The following is a 15,922-nucleotide window of genomic DNA, read 5'->3' on the forward strand; positions in this document are numbered from 1 at the left end:
AACCAATCTTTTCGGGACACCCTGTATATATGATCGGTTTAGAACGTATTGCTGCGTTGTCCGATTCCCAAATTCCATTCCTTTCTATTTTGCCACTGGTCATCCCTGAGGTCTCGCGCGCTCATCGCTTTCCGGATGCCGGTGGTCCAATTAACTTTCGGTCTCCCTCGCTTCCGATGTTCAGGAGGTTGCCATTCCAGACATTGTTTTGGAAGCCTCTCGTCATTCATTCTGTTCACGTGTCCATACCAGATCAGTTGTCTTCTCTCTATATCTTTATAATACATTATACTATCCGTAAACGAAATAAAACTTTCTTGAGTTATAAATTTTACATTTATTAAGAAAAAAATACAATCCTTCACTTTATTTAAATAATACATCAATTAGCATAAAAATTATCTCTCCAGGATGAACTTGTATGTTGTGCAGTTCATTAATTTTATTGGAAAACCTTTTAAACAAATTTCATACTGTCAGATCTTTTCTTGTATGTAGTTTGAGTGTGGTTCCAAAGTACTATCGCGAAAAAACAACTTATAGTCCATGTGTTGAGACCGCTCCCGTATGAAAAATTTGCTGATTCGGTTTCTTTGCGCATTCCTATTCAGAAACGTTCCCAGTAAACCAATCTGGATGGTGCCGGCCGAAATTTTTGCGCAGAAATTGTTTAAACAATTTGTCCCGGAAAATATTCTTTTTGTTTTTGGGTCATTCTAAACAAGAAAGGTATCTTGTGATTTTTCTCAAAAAATGATAGTTTTCGAGTTATAGGCGATTTAAAATCTGAAAAATGCCAAAATACACATTTTTGAGGCTCAAAAACTCATATTTAAATTGTAGTTCAAACGTTCATTTTCAAGGTTCTGAAGAGTGATCGGGTCTAACTTTAATTTACGCGTCATCAAAAATGCGCATTTTCGGATTTTAAATCGCTTATTACTTTAAAACTATTAACTTTTGAGAAAAAATGACAAGAAACCTGTTTTATTTAGAATGTCCCAAAGAATCAAAAAAAATCTTGGAGGAAAAAAGAACATTGTTGAAATAGTGTGCGCCGCACCGGCAAAAAATCGAATGGACACACATAATTAACAATTAAATAACAACGGTGTGAATTGAAGCATTAATTATAAACTACCCAGTTGGGTAGTTTATAATCAATGATTGAAGTGAGACCCGATCGCTCGTCAGAATCTTGAAAATGAATGTTTGAACTACAATTTAAGTACTTGGCAACCTCAAAAATACTAATTTAAATATGAGTTTATAAACCTCAAAAATGCGTACTTTGGCATTTTCCAGATTTTAAATCGCCTAAAACTCGAAAAGTGTCAATTTTTGAGAAAAAACACAAGATATCTTTCTTGTTTAGAATGATCTAAAAAATATGTTCCAGATCAGAAAAAGGTGATCTTTTGTAGTTGTTTAAAAAAATTTTGGCCGGTAACCTTCAGAATTTGTTTAAAGGGACATTTTTGAATAAGACTCCACAAAGAAACCGAATCAGAAATTTTTTCAGACGGAGCGGTCTTACCACATAGACTACAAATTTTATTTGTAAGATTTGTCTAGAGTCTAGATTGTGTATTTTCAATTTACCTATATGATTGACTAAACTGCTTTAGATAAATACTTTATTTTACTCCGGGCAAATAAGCCAAAAATTTACCATGAACGGGACACTTGACCAGATATATTGCAAATGGGTTTTTTGGGTAAGTACTATATTTATATCCAATAAATTGTAAATACAAAAATGCCCGTCACAGCTCGGACGAGAATTTTAGTTCTTAACAAATAAGGGTATGGAAACACAAAAAGAAGTATCGAGAATGATCAGAGGGCAAAGAAAGGAGATGAACGAATTAATAAAAGCGAAACACATTCAGAAGGAAGAAACATGGGCAGACTACTTCCGATCTCTATTTGCTAAAGGCGACGATAATGAACCACCAACACCTGAAGTTACGAGAAACGAAGAAATAAACATCGAGGGGGGAGAGGTAAAGGAAGCATTAAGAAAATTAAAAAATAGAAAATCTCCAGGAGAGGACAGAATATCGAACGAACTTCTAAAGTACGGAGGACAAAATTTAACTAAATAACTATTAAAACTAATACAAAAAATAATAGAACAAAACAGAATACCACAAGAATGGAGATCAAGCATCCTAATACCTCTCTTCAAAAAAGGAGACAAATCAGACCCGGACAAATACAGAGGGATTAACTTATTAAACACAACATTAAAATTAACAACAAAAGTGATAACAGACAAATTGAACGAAATTATAACATTAGCAGAAGAACAACAAGGTTTTAGGTCGGGAAGGTCATGCACTGACGCTATATTTATAATGAGGCAAGTTCAAGAGAAATCGTTGGAATACAACAAACCGGCATATTTATGTTTCGTGGACCTTCAGAAAGCATTTGACAGGGTCACATTAAAGGACGTTATCCACTTGTTATACTCGAGAGAGGTACCTGTGGGAATAATTAAAACGATAGAAAACATCTACCAGAACAACACAATAAAAGTAAAAGTGGAAGATAAACTAACTGAGCCAATTGAAGCGATTGAACGATTGCTCAATTAGTTTAAATTGTATTCAATTTGTTTATCCCACAGAGCTTTTTAAAATCAACAGAAATCATTTTTACCATTGCAAAAACATTTTACTAAAGTAAAGTCATTTTTGGCTTGTAAATAATTTGAATAACTTTGTTAATATTAATTGTAGCTAATATTTTTACACAAATTATCAGTAGTAATTGCACAAGGGCTCTAAAATTATTGAATTTTTCCCGAGTGACACTTTTCCAGTTTTAATTTCACGAGCCGAAGGCGAGTGAAATTATGTCAAAGTGTCACGAGGGCAAAAATTCTATATTAATTTTAGAGATCGAGTGCAATTTGTTGCGATTATTTCATGAATAAAACTGTTCAAACCAACATTTTATTGTAATTTATTTATGTAAGTACAAATTAGTACAATTAAATACACATTTGTTATAAATGTTTGACGGTTGAAAGTCATCACTTTTATAATTTTTAAAACATTTAGGGCCGGTTGTTCAAACGCTAATCAAAAATGATCTTTATCAAATATTTAATTACTGTCACAACTGTCAATGTCAACTTTGATTGGGTTGCTGAAAACATAATTATTGATTACAATTATGAAATTAGTTAATCAATTATGTTAATAATTGTTATGTTAATTGATTAACTAATCTCATAATTATAATCAATTATGTTTTCAGCAACCCAACCAAAGTTGACATTGATAGTTGTGACAGTAATTAAATATTGTAAGTGATCATTGTTGATTAGCGTTCGAATAACCGGCCCTAATTGTCATTAATGTCATTGAATGAATTTTTTCGTAGCAACGAAGGGCATCTGACTTAATATACTTGACGACGGGATATTATCAAAAATTATCACTTTAATTTTTATTTCTGTAGCTTTCTATTGGTCAGAATCTCCTATGAATGAAATAATCACAAAAAAAAATCGCCTATATCATTTAAGGTCAAAGTTAGCCACTTTTTTTATTTAATTCGCAGCTTCTTTATTTATACCAATTAAGCAACCTAACTAGCGCCATTTTGAAGTTCAATATAATATAGAGTTTACGTGTAAATGTTTGAGTTAATTTGGAATTGCAACAGAGCAGTTAATAAAGCTTTAAAAATGACGTCCTAACGAAATCGGGTTGGGGTCGGTGGAGGGGAATTATTAAAAGCCATGCACTCAAAACATGAAATTGATTCTTCAATGTTGCGAATAATATCTCCGGCACTTGTTGGTGAATTTTGACCATTATTTATTTAATTTGTGTGTACTCGTAGTTTTGTAGAGCACGTTATGTACACATATCCCCACCTAGCATTACAAAATGTTAGGGGGTAACCCTCCTTATCACTTAAGGATATGAAGGATAGATTACGACCGATTCACAGACCTACCGAATATACATATCTAATTTCATAATAGTCGGTCAGCCGTCACGGAGGAGTACGGCAACTAACACCATGACAAAAGAATTTTATGTATATAAATATATATATATATATATATATATATATATATATATATATATATATATATATATATATATATATATATATATTTATATACATATATATATATATATTTATATACATATATATATATATATATAGAAAAGAAAAATCATTGGCAAATAACTCGCAATGTGAATGTGAATACAAAATTAACAATATAAAAAGATGGAATGCAACTGCAGACACGTGTTTCTGACTCATTAGTCGTCATCAGTACAGTATAGCCAAGTTAGAAGAATAATAGTTTAACTTGGAAAAAGATCACTACAGGAGCAATATTACCATTTGTGACAACAATGTCAGAAGACCCTGCCTTTCAGGGCGACGACCAACACAGTCACGGAGGTAAAGCTATCTGAGGAAAGAAAAGCCAAAACCTTATACAATAAAGGATGTTAAGTAAGCGAGTACAACTATAAACATAGAAAAGAAAAATCATTTGTTTAACTTGGAAAAAGATCACTACAGGAGCAATATTACCATTTGTGACAACAATGATTTTTCTTTTCTATGTTTATAGTTGTACTCGCTTACTTAACATCCTTTATTGTATAAGGTTTTGGCTTTTCTTTCCTCAGATAGCTTTACCTCCGTGACTGTGTTGGTCGTCGCCCTGAAAGGCAGGGTCTTCTGACATTGTTGTCACAAATGGTAATATTGCTCCTGTAGTGATCTTTTTCCAAGTTAAACTATTATTCTTCTAACTTGGCTATACTGTACTGATGACGACTAATGAGTCAGAAACACGTGTCTGCAGTTGCATTCCATCTTTTTATATTGTTAATTTTGTATTCACATTCACATTGCGAGTTATTTGCCAATGATTTTTCTTTTCTATATATATATATATATATATATTTACTCCCAGCGTATGAAGTGAGCCACATATCAAAAGAAACTGCGGTTGAAGTGAGGTCCTGTACAAAGTGAGGTCCAGTATACGGACCTCACTTAGTCAATCAATGTAAGACTTTTTCGTAGACATGTACTGATAGCAAACACTGTTTTTTTACAAAAAAAAGTGGGACCTCACTTTGTATGGTCCACATCAATTTTTAGTTCAGAGATTTTCCGCATAGAGGCGCTGACTTTGGCGTATATTTTCTAACCATGTATATTCTATGCCCTGTTGAATAACTTACGATACACATAGTGAGGACCATACAACTGGCAACATCTGTTCAACCAATCTTTAAAACAGTGGATCGTCAATCGTCGCATAAATTCAAACAGTACAAAAATGTTTAATACTTTAATCCTTTTTGAGAGCGTAGGCGCAAAATTTCGGTCGAGTTCTTTTTAAACGCATTTATTTTTTTCGAATCCTGAGATAACTAATAGGTATTTTTAAAATATTTAAACGCAAAATAGAAGACTACATTATTCCCGAGGGCAGAAAGTCCCTTATAATGAACAAAAAGTTTCTTTTGTAATATATATTTAAAATTAAAAATCAGACTATTTTTTTTCACCCCTGTGACTTATTAAAATAAATATTATAGAAGTTCTCAAGGACTTTCGACCATGGATAATACAGTAATATTTCTTTCTGCGTTTAAATTTTTTAAAAATACTTAAGGTTTTCTCAGTATTCGAAAAAAATGAACGCATTTAAAAATAATTCGAGCGAAATTTTTGCGCATATGCTCTCAGAAAGGCTTAAAATACTATAAATTTTTGTAATCAGTATTTCAATAGTTATTTATGATATAAGTGTTAAAAGTACACGTTTAAGGCACGCATGTGAAAGTTTGCAGAATGAGCGACAGCGAGTTCTGCAATTCACATGAGTGCCTTAAAAATGCACTTTTTAACACGCATATCATGCAATATTTTTTCTACAAACGTAATTACAGGACAATATCTACAAAAACTTTTACTTGAACTTGACTGACATTCCATTTTTATATTTTTTTGACATTACATCAAAATTGCCTATACGATCAATACGAATTACAGTGCCATAAAAATTTTAAAGCACTAGTGCCTTAAAGCAGCGCCGGATAAAGGGGCGGGCGAGCCGGGCGACCGCCCGGGGCGCCAGAATTTGGGGGCGCCAAATTTTGAGAGACGCTGATATATAAATATAATATTTACCCCCCTCCGTGGCTCAGTGGTAAGAGCGCCTGCCTTTGGATCGAAAAAATCCGAAAGGTTGTGGGTTCGAATCTCACCAGGGTCGGAAATTTTTCATTTATTATAAATTAATAAATGAATATAGTTTCTGTCCTCGTGGGATCGGTTCTCACCGGAGGGACCGCAGACGTTCGGATACAATTAGCGTCTCTTTGCAAAGACAATGACGTCGACATTGCAAAGTAACAAGCCACTTACTCAACACCCACACTACTTACACATGACACTAGGTACCTAACTGTTCAAAATTACCGTACCTACCATGCCAATGGCCATTAGTTGTCGAGGCATTAGCTAAACAAAAAAAAATTAATATTAAATAATTGTAACAATAAGAAAACTATTTCTAGCTCACAAAAATTCTCTAATAAAAATAATGCAACCTAAAAACTGTTATGGCTTTTAAAGGTCATTTTTGTCAGGTAATACCTATCACTTTTATGGTATTACAATGTTATACATACATACTTAAAATACACGAAGATCAGATTTACGAAGTATCAACAAATTTATGAATAGTCAGTGATATTATTATACTGCTACTTGTCATTATAGCCTCAATGGTTAGATAGTTTTGTCTTCCTGTTCTGTAAACTTTGCTTTATCAACATTGTCGTGTGTCCGTGGGTGTGTAATTTGAAATAAAAAAAAACAAACCAGGTATATCTATATGAATTAGAATTGACAAGTTCTTTTTCATAATATGAATATATAGAAATTTATTTCGAATACTTTGTACGCGTTAAGATGTTTCACTTTTTGCATAAAAACGGCACGAACGACGTATGAAGAAAAGGAATAATAGATTTTTATATATATCATAAATTGAACGAGTAATTCCAAAATGATTTGTTATTTGAAATATCTCAGTGGCGTACTATGTTTTTCTTTAAAAAAATTCACACCATTTCAACAGTAGATATAAAATTATTAATTTTATGTCAAAAAATGCGCAATAATTACCTCTTAAAACACATCAAATTTCATTTGCATATCTGAACCGGTTTTAGAACAATAAAGAAATCGTCAGTTTGTAAGAAAAATGTCAACACCCCATATCTCGGAAACGAAGTATTTGCTGACATACGCTTATAGAGCAAACTGTCATTATTTTTTCATATAGAATTACCCTTTAAAGTTTGTTGCATTTATTTAGAAACATCCTGTTTTTTCTTGACCACCCTGGATTTCCATAGTTTTTCCTGTATTATTTCACTTGACCGTTATTTTCAGTTCTTTCTGTTTTTCCAGTCCTGCAGGTTTCTTTTCTAATATTGCTTCGTCCATTTTATCTCTAAAAGATTTTCGGGGTCTGTCTCTCTTCCTTCTTCCTATCGGGCTCCAATCTGTTATTCTGTTTATCAACGATTTTGGTCTGCTCTTCTGCCATGTCCGTACCAGGTTAATCTCTTTTGTTCTATGTTGTGTATTATCCCTTGAATTCATTACCATTATTTTCTTAATCTCTATGTTATTTATTCTATCCCTTCTACAGCTTCTACTTAGGTATTCGATCTCTGTTGCTCTTATTTTGCATTTGGTTTTCGTATTTTTTATTCAATTTTCACACCCATTATTCAGAATACTTTTTGTCATGGTGTTATATTATATTCTTCTTTTTGTTTTTATACTGATGTTCTTATCCCACAGTACCGGGTTTAATTTTAGTATGCAGCATATTGTTTGTCCTAGTAACTCGATACCTAAAACCATAGCTTGGTTCTATAGGTATCGAGTCATAGAGATAATAAAAAGCTCATGAGATAATAAAAAAAAATAATGAATGATTTTATTTGAATTTGCATAGATGATTGTAAGGCCAAGGATATCACAACGGCTCTAAAAGGAAGAGAAAAAATAAAGATGTACAAGCTCGCGTTTGCAAAGAATATCCGCATGTTATTTTATGCTAAGTGGATGCCACTCCCTCAATTTAGTTATTGGGGATGCAGCTATATCTTGCGCACAATCAACATGTTTTTTGGTCTTGTAGAAGATTTATACACACTAAATGATATAAATGAGTCAGATTAAATAAATTATTAGACGAATTTTTTACTAAGCAACAACATTTTTGTTTAATTTAGTAGTATTTTGACAACGACACCCGGTTTGGGCGTCGAAACGATAATAAAATTATTTTTTTCAATTTAATTGTGGCTTATTTTCCATCTAAATAGTTATTTATACACATTTTTTACTGGTTGTTGATAATGTGCATTTATCTTTTACCTCGCTTCTTCGTCGCTTGAACTTAAAATGTGCTCGCTATGCTATGCCCTATGTTGGATAAGTTGTAAGTAATAACTATCCTACTATTTTTTAAATAAATATATTTTTACATAGTTCTTTATGATAAAATTTTGATTTTTTCCTATTTTTTTTATATTTGCAGTAAATTTGTATATTCTTATATGAAGGGGCGCCAAATTTTATTTTGCCTGGGGCGCTCAGAACCCTAAAACCGGCCCTGCCTTAAAGTAGCATTTTTAACACACGTATGGAGTTCTAAAAATTGCATTTTTAACACGGTTGTAGAAAAAAGCCTTTAAATGAGGTGTCACATGATGTACTTACTTTCCTATTTAAAAAAATCAAAGTTGTGCCTGTCACCTGAAGAAGAGGGATCGCGTAAAGTTCGAAACATTTACGCTATAATATACTATGATTATTTTAAAAATCGACCTATCCGAGCGTTTTTCTTATGTGCTAAAAATAAATAAGTTAATAAGGGGGGTAAAACTTATTCCAGCGAACTGTATTTGTAACAACCAAGGTAGGGATGGCGGTTGTTGAACAAAAAACCGGTTTTCGGTTATACCGGTTTTTTACTTACGGTTTAACCTGGCGGTTATAACTGGTCAAAAAAAGCGGTTGTTCCAAAAACCATTTTTCGGTTTTTTTAATCAGAAGCAAATACTCGATAGGTTATAATGTTAATATAATGTTATGTGTTACATAATATTGTGTTTTCAATTTTATCAATCAAAGGCAAAATAAAAATTAAATTAATTTTTTTTTAATAACGCGGGCACATAAATTTGATACACCCTGTATATTGATCTGTAAATATTTATTAGAATTTAGTTTGGATGTAAGTGGATTTCTTTTTTTAATGAGCTTTCCGATGAACCATTAAAGACTTTTGTGAATAATTAAAGTGAAAATAACGATGTATTTTGATTTAAAATGGAAAAAGATTGTTTAGGGTAGAGGTAATTATCAATTTCTAGAAAAGTGGTTTTAGGAGAAAGTTTGGAATTTTAGTATCTTTGTTTCAACACGAGTAAATGTTGTATAGTTCTCAGAAGGTAATTAGGATGGTCGGAATGGTTTTGAGGGTGACTGTTTTGTTTGTCGAATGGAAAAGTCGATGTTTCAGATTCTTGGCAACGTGGAAGGGGAAAAGTAGTTTGAATGATTAAGAGAGTTTGAAGGGGAAGTCATTATGTTTTTGGCATCGCTGAGGACCGGTTCGACGTTTTAGTGGATAGATAGTTAGCAGATACCAGTGGCTGTTTGATAGTGGAGAATAGTGTTGAAAAGTGGAACGAGAGACAGATCAAATTAAGACGAAATACCTCTTTGATTCTGTATTATTGTGAGAAGGAGAGCAGAGAATTTTTGGAGTTTTGTTTGAATCGAGTACGTGTCAAAAGAGGCCCGGCTTGTTGGATAATTGGTGCTGGTATGCTGATAGTTTTGAAGATGGAGAACGGAGAGGGCTTTGATGAGTAGCCTTTAACATAGTCAACGAGGGAGAGCTGTTTTGGGTCACGAGAAGACATCAGAGTGAGTGAAGCAAAAGGTCAGTCAACTTATGTGAAAGATATTTTTATGTTCGGAAACTAAAATTTTGAGTAAAAGGCATATGAATTAAAATTCCAATATTTCTAAAAGTAAATAGGAAGTATAGCTAATCTTGCGAATACATAAATTTGTTTTGTTTAGTTTGTTTTACCAAAGTCATCGGGAACAAACCGATAAATTGTTTTTTTTTTAACTATAATAAATTTAAGTGGTAAAGATTTCATTCAGACATCTGTGTCCACAGGTTTTAGATTTGATAGAGTTTAGAGTATTGATTTTGACAAATAAAAGACAATTCTGTATGTTTATTTTAATATTTTGCTTTATTTCTTTTCCCTATTTTATCCCGATTAGGATCAACTAAGAGATACTGAACCCACGAGAGAAGATAAGTATAACGTGAGATAATTTAGATTTTTTTTATAGTATAAAAAGGCACCCTGAGATTTTTTATTCATTTTTATGTATGATTTGCGACAATTAAATAATTAATCAGATAAATAATAATTAATATATAATTAATAAAAAGCAGATCATAACAATACATTTATATTGCAATTCAGTTTGCTCAATTTTCCTACCGAAAAATTCCCCAACCAATTCAACCTATAAAAATTTTCCCATGTGCTTTCAAATTACCCTAAAAATGGGCGAAAGTACCCCAATCTGGCATCTCTGATTCGTCGCTCGTTGTAGACGGCGTCGGTGTATATTGCGTTGTCAATTGGGATATTCGCAAAACTCCCAAAAGTGATGATCCTACCGATCTACCGACATGTCCCTAGGATCTATCGAGTTTAAAAAAATATCCAAATGACATATTTTACTTAAGAGGAAACAGTAGCGATCAACAGGTAGCGAAAACGCGTTCCAAGATTGCGGCTGTAATTTTGAATATTTTTTCGAGATATGTGGCACACGTATTCGTAATATAATAAAGAATGGCGGTACAGAGCCCAATTTAAAAAATATATTAATATGTGGAAATTACTCTGTAATTAAATACAATATTAAAAAAACGAGCCTGTACCGCCACTAAGAAGAACAAAAAAATACATTTTCTTCAAATAAACTTTTTTATCCGATGCCTAGATTTTGTGTCATTTTGGAACTACTAAAATTTTTTATTTCATTAGTAGTTCCAAAATGACACAAAATCTAGGCATCTGATAAAATAGTTTATTTGAAGAAAGTGTATTTTTTTGTTCTTCTTAATGGCGGTACAGACTCGTTTTTTTAATATTGTATTTATTTACAGAGTAATTTCCACATATTAATATATTTTTCAAATTGGGCTCTGTACCGCCATTCTTTATTATATTACAAATACGTGTGCCAAATATCTCGAAAAAATATTCAAAATTACAGCCTCAATCTTGGAACGCGTTTTGGCTACCTGTTGATCGCTACTGTATCACCTTAAAAATAAATTCGATAAACCAATTCATCATTTATTGCCATCAAAAAATTTCAGTAGGTAGTATTTTTTAACACATTTGTATAATACCTTTCATTTCCTAAGAATTATGTATTATTTAAAAATTACATAATGGAGATTCCTAATCGTATTTCGGTATTCACATTTCATACAAGAGTCTCAAAGTACTCAAGTATAACCAATTTTTAGATGATTTTCGGAATATCGATTTCAAGCAGATCACTTACCTTTTTATGTAAATATTCATGTGTTTCATAAAAGCTGATGTGACACTTTCGTCCAGTTCTTTATTAGTAAATAAAAGTTGAATTATGGTTGTTTGGGTTAATAATTACTTCGCATATTATTTATAATACATATATAGTAGGGGAGCAAAGTATGCTAAATGTGCAGTCACTCGAGCGCTTAGGGGACCTATTGGGTTGTGATTATTAGGTTCTAAAACCAAAAAAGTTAAGTAAAATTTTCCATTTTAGTGGGGACTTTCCATATTTTAATTTAATTTTCCATTTCCAACAACCGTTTTCTCCGATATAGCGCCACCTATCCATAATTAGAAAAAATGTTTCGAATAAAAGTTGCTTATTTTTACGCAAAGAATCCAAATCTGTAATAAAAAAATAGGGGTTCCTATTTAAGAATTTAAAGTAACCCCCCCCTCCGTGGGGGTCGTGTTTGGTACCATTCGATAGATTTCAGAAAAAATATTCAGAAATTGTAGTGTATTACCTATAAGAAATTACCGTTAAGCCGGGTCCAGACTATGTAACAAAACATGTTAAATAACAAAGTTTTGTAACTTGTTACAAAATTTTAAATAAACAAGTTTTAAAACACAGTGTTGTATAACATTTTTCTGGTTATATAGCATGTTTTATGTTATCCAACAGATGTCGGTAAACATCAAAGAAAGTTATAAAACCGCACCGCGACTGATCTACACCTAAAAACATGTTATTGAAACATTTCTCTGGCATAGTACCTACGCGAGCAGCAACCGTTGGAGTCATATCGCCTTGTTCATTCTGGAGTGATTGTGCTAGATTTTTCTTTGCTCTGTTCACGTAGGGTTATTTACGCGATGAAATTGTCGAAAGAACTGACTACTCATTTAATTGAGCTATTTCGTAAGTAACGAGTATTATGGGATTGCTATGGGATGAGCTACATTTATTGATTTAAAAAACAAATAAAAAACACGATGAATAGACTGAAATAGAAGTGAAAATAGATACAGAAACTGTAGTTAAAACTAATGCAATGCACGTACGCCTATAACTCAAGCCAACAAAAGAAAAGCAGTACGCGGAACCTTAACAGCAAATCGGTGCAAATCAACTCTAAATTTGACATAAATACTATTCTCTACAGAGCAGAGTGTTCAGACATAAAACCTGTAACATTCACTTCATTCGCTACACAGATGCAGACTCCTTCATCAGCTACTCAAACAGGCACTCAATCATACAATATATCTGAGCCTTTCTATTCCGTCCACTACACCTACATCCGCTACTTCTCCAGCTACACCAATTCAAACAGACAGTGACACTCAATCATGAACAGGTGAAGACGATAATACTGAGGAATTAAATTCTACAGAAATGTTATACTTCCTCTCTGAAACAATGAGTAAAAAGTTTAAAAAATATGAGGCGTTCTTTGCAAAAACCCCATATGTCACTTTTTACAACATCGGAGATATTTAAAAAAAAGTTATTTAATTGAACACTATTAAGTTTACGGAAATTCTCAAATTAGTGATTTATTATTTTGATGATTACACACAGTTTACAATATAAATAACATTATTTTTTTCTTTTGTTTATTTATGAAGGACATTTATTCATTTGACATATGGGGTTTTTGCAGGAATTTTTCATTAATTTATAGGAAAAACGATATTTATAGTAATAAACCAAAATAAAAAATGAACGAAAAATGGTGTTTACTTATAATATCACGCAACACAACTATTCGAAGGATATTTAACCTATAAAAACCTACTGACAGCCCACGGTTCTGACAGCCAAGCGATAAAGTTTCCCGCAAAAACACCAATAACCACTATGGTTTTGAAGGGAATTGCGCTTGACATATGGGGTTTAGGCGGAATCGCCTATATTTTTGTCGCTTATATTTTGAACTACTGTAATTTTAATGCAAGTTTCTTACGCAAGGAACGTAGGTAATTAGTCCTTCAATCCATAGAAGCCATAAGTCCATTTCCGAAAAAAAAGGACAACTGGGGTTTTTGCAAAGAACGCCTCATATACTTTGCTAATAATATAACTGTTAATCTTTCTCTTACTGGAATTGCATCTCGAAATGTCTTTCCTGCCTATTTTATGGCCGATTTCATTTATAAGAAATTCAAAATCAGAACTTTCTATTCTTAAGAAGTTTTTAAAACTGCCATCACATTTAATGTCTCCTGTCGATGGGTCTATGTTATCTCTTTCCAGATCAGCTAAAAGAGCTGTACCACTACCTATATTTTGCTCGAGCTGCTAATGAAGGACACATCCAAAATATTAATTTAACACGCCGGTGTCGCCTCCACAATATTACACAAGCTGCTGTTGCTATGAAGAGATCCTCCATACTTATATGACGCAATTTTATATACTACCTAACCCACCAGCTATCCATCTAAAATGCTGCAAACTTTATGCTCATGTTGTTGTTTTGTTTTTTGTTATATAGTCTGGATACTCATGCTATTAACAAGTTACATAACAAAGTTGTACAACAAATTTGTTATACAACTTTGTTATTAGCATGTTTTGTTACATAGTCTAGACCCGGCTTTAAAAGTTCCCCGTTTCAGGAAAAAATATTGTCTAAGAGCGATAGCCTAGTGACCTAGTGGGTAGACCTCGGATCTCGGATCCGTAAAGCAGAGGTTTCGATTTCAAATCCGGGGTGTGGATCTCCGATTTTTTTATTTATTGTTACTGCATTCATGTCTGTAGACAATGTTGCAATCTATTATGAGCACAATAAAAAAATATAGTAATAAAATAATAAATAAATATTTCAAAAAAAAAACAAGAAAAAAAATACAATCACTGGAAGCGAAACTAAACAATACGGAAGAAATATAACCACTGGATTCGGAACTGGATATGGAACTGGATAATATTAGAAAACTGATATTATAATATGTAAGCACTACGAGCCTAGTAGGCCCATGGCTTGATGTACTATTCTTTTCCACTCCCTTTTGTCAGTCGCTTTTGTTTCCCAGTTCCTTAAGTTAATTCTTCTCATATCTTCTCTAGCTCCATTACTCCATCGTGACCTCGGTCTTCCTCTTCGTCTTTTCCCTGCCAATGCACTAGATAGTACCATTCTGGGAATTCTAGATGGAATCATCCTCTGCACATGGCCCAACCATCTAAGTCTTTGCGCCTTAATTACTGCTAGTATGTTAGGATCTTGATAGAGCTCAGTTAGTTCCTTATTTGTTCTTCTTACCCATTGTCCATTTAAGTTTTTCCCACCGAAGATTTTGCGCAGCATTTTCCTCTCCCAAACTAATAACAACTCTTGATGTTTTTTGTTGTGACCCATGTTTCAGAAGCATACGTTACTATCGGCCTTATTACGGTCTTGTAAGTTCTTAGTTTTGCTCTTCGTGATATATGTTTACTTCTTAACAACCCATTAAAAGCAAATATAGCGTGGTTGTCCGACATAATTCTCTTTTGTATTTTTTCTTCACAGTTAGGATCTCTTGTGAAGACAGTTCTTAAGTACTCAAATCTCTCAACTTCTTCGAATTTATACTGTGTTCCCTTCGCTGTTGTCATTGTTATGTATTGCCCCCGAACGAATTGCTTATTTGTCCATTCCATATACTTTGTTTTTGCTTCATTTATATACAATCCTTTGGTTGCTGCCCTCTCCTCGAGTTTCATGAGTGTTTCTATAAGTTCTATTTTGCTCCTAGCCAAGATTACCAAATCGTCTGCGAATGCCAAGCACTGATGTTTTTTGTGGTAGATCAGACCTGTTCTATTAATGTTTGATTCCTGTATAACCTTTTCTAGTAATATGTTAAACATTATAGGCGATAATGGATCACCCTGTCGCAGTCCTTGTTTGACCTCAAAGCTTTCTGTTATAGTATTGTTTATCTTGACTTTATCATACTGATATTGATATTGTTTAAAAACACTAATAATATTGATATAAAATGTTAATCAATTTTATTTATTGTTATAAGAATCAAAGGTAAATATGATTAGGCGAATGAAGCCTTAGGTTTCGCAGTCAATATCCCAACCACGCACACATGTTGCAATCTATTTCAATACGGTTTATAGTACAAAATATACATTTAATATCAAAATAGTGGGATATATTTTTTTAGTTGAGGACACTTGGTCACATTGCATTGTTTCAGGATAAGGTGAAATATCTTCAATAAATGGAAAA

Source organism: Diabrotica virgifera, chromosome 2 (genome assembly GCF_917563875.1).
Source record: "Diabrotica virgifera virgifera chromosome 2, PGI_DIABVI_V3a".
In the NCBI taxonomy this organism is placed as follows: Eukaryota; Metazoa; Arthropoda; class Insecta; order Coleoptera; family Chrysomelidae; genus Diabrotica; species Diabrotica virgifera.